This window comes from Opisthorchis viverrini, assembly GCF_000715545.1.
Source record: "Opisthorchis viverrini unplaced genomic scaffold opera_v5_430, whole genome shotgun sequence".
Classification (NCBI taxonomy): domain Eukaryota; kingdom Metazoa; phylum Platyhelminthes; class Trematoda; order Opisthorchiida; family Opisthorchiidae; genus Opisthorchis; species Opisthorchis viverrini.
The window spans coordinates 87,921-92,085 of NW_008752087.1; the positions used below are offsets into that span (position 1 = coordinate 87,921).

The 4,165-nt window shown below is 45.5% G+C and overlaps 1 protein-coding gene across 1 annotated transcript in view; it reads right to left on the bottom strand.

Annotated features, from left to right (window-relative positions):
- Window positions 1–2,058, bottom strand: part of T265_10957 (hypothetical protein) — a gene marked incomplete at both ends in the record, with an annotated part of 18,914 nt that extends 16,856 nt beyond the window's left edge. The window contains one exon of the mRNA XM_009177479.1: window positions 2,024–2,058. The remainder of the gene's footprint in view (window positions 1–2,023) is intronic.
- Between the last annotated feature and the right edge of the window lie 2,107 nt (window positions 2,059–4,165).

Consider the following 4,165-nt stretch of genomic DNA (forward strand, 5'->3'; position numbering starts at 1 on the left):
TGAGTGCCGGCTGGTGGCCAAGACATTTGTTGTTCAAAGTATTCAGCCCACCGGTCAAGGCATTCCTCCTTATTAGAGATGGTCGTTCCAATCTGATGCTTGATGCTTTCACTCACAGGTAGTTTTCGGGGACCGGTCGCACGGATCAACTTAAATAATCTCCGGCCATTACCAGCTTTCTGGGCCTCTTCCATTTCTTTGGCTTTCTGTGTCCACCATACTTCACGGTCGGATCGCAAGCTCACTATCACTTGACGTCTGATGGCTCTTCGCATCGGGTTATGTTCGGGCCCGGCTGGGATATTTCTTCGAGATTTAAGTAGTGACACCGTTCGGTCTGATATCCAGTGCTTGAGTGCGCCTGGATGGGTCTGGATCTGCCAGTCTTTCAGTTGCCATGCGATTTGTCCGCACCTTACGCGGCCCCGGGAAACGTAGGGAGAAGTGACTCCGGACGAGCGCGTGGTCAGAGTCCACAAATGTGTTCCAAAATGACCGGTAGTCAGTTATGGACCCGCGCCATCGGTTGGAGGACACCAAGTGGCCAGACGACTTCGGCTATTTCGGAAGTTAGTACTGCATAAAAACAGCCTGCGATCAGTACACAGCTGAAGCAGCCGTTCCCCATTGCATACAACCAAATAACTGGTCGGCTGTAACACCCTTCGAATGCCCAGCTACCACGCAACCCGAAGGAAGCATGGAGGCTGAGATGACGACTCGCTGATAGCGTTTTGCCCCAGCATGGTGCTCAGATGTGCCTAGTTCAATGGTTTTGAAAGGTGTGCGCTCCCCACGCATGGCCGTTTATATTATGGGCACAATTTCTAGCAATAATTCCTCAACCATCCTGGTTCCTTTAATTTTTCCTAATGTCTTTAGAGGTCATGTGACAGTTAAGCAGCAGTCTTCTCTGATGATGTATTGGTACCCAAGATGATGAATTCTGCTCGGAGCCCCCGTTGAGATTCTTATTCTCACACATAGTGAATAGTATCAGGCCCCATACACGCTGCACCTCAGCCTACTGAAAACCCTGCCGCCCAAGACATTTAAATATATATATGTATACATATATTATATGTATATACTCGAATATAGTTATCACGCGTACATTTCCGACTCGAAAACATGAGCTTACAAGTCACTATGTCATCTTAGGTTGCTACACAACCTCCTGCGGATATAGCGCCAGATGTCATCAATATCCTGAGTCCAGAGCTACAGAATTTCCTATATGAGGCGCTGAGGTCTGTCTTGTGGAATCGCATCACTGCCCGATGGCATGCATCAGCACTACTGTTCAACGTAGAAGTGGGAGACAGAACCTCATCCCAAATACACCATCACATGCGTTCTCGCGCTGAGAATCAGCACACACACACACACACACACACACACAATCTGCACAGACTCTGGGACACGCGTTCATCTCCCGATTCACAGGCTGTTTTGGCCGTGCAGTCAAACGATACCTCACTTGGTAAACTGGCGGGAGTCGTCAGCGTTCGTCCACTTGTTGGGTACACCAGGTCGCCCAAAATTCCTTCCTGAAAACTAAGGAGTCAATAAGATGCCTTAAAACGGCAAATACCACAATAGACAACGCAAAACAACACTATTATCGCCTGGGTATTCGATACCCAACACTCCCAAACTCTAGGTTTCTCAGTTGGTACCGGCATCGAATTGAATTTTACATCACCCACGTGGGGTAAGCCTCGTCTTAGACTAGCATCCTGCATCCTGAATACATTGATACATTTGGGAGGCGTTCAACGCATCTCCCGACGGCACGTCTTACACGCGGGTTTATCCACAGCCCCGTCTGTTCAGAGTGGCAGAGATACTTTGAGATCGTCCCCTTCATCTATTGTGACTGCCAGTGGAGTCAGCCGACTGTACAACATAAGTGAACATTGGTAGACATTTTATCCATGTGTACATAGTATAAAAAGAGAATTTTCTGTCAGACTAGTCTGGAGCTATGGTGAAAAACGACCATACGGCAGAAAAAACTCACTTTGTAGTAGCTCCACCAGATTCGACATACGCGCGTTTTCTACTATATCATTAAGCGATACAAATAAACGCTTGAACAGATTCCACAGGCCTTTTCCGGCATTCATTCGCAGATGTCACAAAAAGAATCACATAGTTACCCCTTAGTGTTTCGTATTGCTTTTTGGGATAATCTTCAGTGGTACAGGAAGTCTCAAAAGCTCCACGCCACATGACTCCAACAAAATGCTTCACGGGAATCTCATTCGTTGTTAACGGTTCTCACTGGAGTGCCCATCGCATATTAGGTAGGTAAGCTACAAGGTACTTTCTGCATCGAGTATTGAACTGGAGCCTGAACGAGTTGCGCCTGGAACCGGGGAAACATACAGGATTATTTTGGAGAGCATTCAGTCAACATCAACTTCAACCATATTTATGGTGATCCTTCTGACCATTGTAAATTAGTACTTTCTTTGTGACTCATCACTACTCAAATTGTACCACTTTCTGTCTCTCACTAAATCTCAGCTTATTCCTCTTCTCTTTATTACGGAAAAACCTTTGTTTAAATGAACGCAAGGAAATATGTAAGCATACACCCAATACAAATTCTGTACTTCGTGAAAGGCGTGTTCCCTTCTTGCTGTGTCGAGTTACGCTCTCAGTGAATTAACGAGCGGTGATCAACCTTTCAGACTACGACGGGATAGAAAGTATCTAGGAATATATTAAGGAAGATTCCAGGAAGGAGATCGATTTGGATTTATTGTGGCGGTAATAACTAACTGTACCAACGAACTGTGAGTTGTATCATCTCGCCTATTTTTACTCACTTGATTTAACTACTTTGAACTGGTATTTGCTAGTGTTATCCACTACATGTTGACTGACGACCTTAGCTGGGTAATCATTTCATGTAGAGTGGGTCACTTGATCAGGTCGCTGCTCTGCCTAAGATAAAGCTGGAGCATCCTCTGATATGGGCGCGACGGATTCATGTGTTTTCATCCAAATGGTTCTGGAATTTTATGAATGAAATATCGTCACGTCAAATTCTTCTTAATTGTTTTTGAGTCGGCTTTGGTCAAGTGGTCTTATCGTGCTACAGCGATCCACCATTTGGCTATGAATTCGCAGCGTAATGTAGGGGAAATCCTCATGTCTAATTTGGCGGTGACTTCAAACTTTGCCTCCCCAAATACTGTTTCGCAAGGTTGGACGCCTTCATGGTAGAAGGAGGATCAAATGTAGTCCGTTCGAGAGGTATTGTTCAACAACTCGGCAGCTGTTTTTGGGGTATTTGTAAAAGCTATTTACCGTCATTGTAAACCACGTTGGGTATAACTTCTTTAGATGCAGTCTTAACTAATAACCTGGGGTCCGCGGGTCACATTTTAGGATCGCCGGTGTACATAACAGCTGCACAGAACCCTGAAAGAATAGTACAGAGAAAAACAACAAGCATCAGGAACAGAGGGTGTTCAGGACCAACCATGGAAAACAGGACCTGACAGGTCAAAATGTGGTTCAGGTATGCCCATAACGGGTAGCTAAAATCATCGTTCGAAAGCAAACGCCAAGGGGCAGCGAGGTAAACAGTCCAGGACTTCTGAGTGATCTCGTCGGTGAGCAGGAGCCATTACGAAAGTTAGCCAACAACATGGAAAAACTGGAAACCTGGAGTATTTTGGAATACTTTACCCGGGTAAAATTGCATCACCGGTGAAATTGCCAGATTAGCGCTGGGGCAAAGCCGGTGAAGAGGACCGGATTTGGTCGTGGGAGGCGCTTGTTAGGTAGGAGACACGTTGTAAGCAACCTGCAAACGAACTTTTCCAAGCGATAGACGAGCGATAAGCAAGTGATAAACATAGAACTACCAGTTGATAGTTGATTAAGTCGAGGGATCCTTTCGTTTCCAGTGCACGAACAAATGATTATACCCCACGTCATTGAGATAGTTCAATGACAAAGGCTTAGGAAACGAGTGCGGTGTGGAATTATAATTGCTGAAGGAATTTTAACAAGTCATTTGGGCCACAGAATCTGCTAGGGTCACATACTATGAACTGGTCCATTACACCGTCTTTTGTTTCTGTACCCACTGATTGACGAAAGTCATATACAAATGCCTGGCTACGTACCTGACGTTTGGGGATGG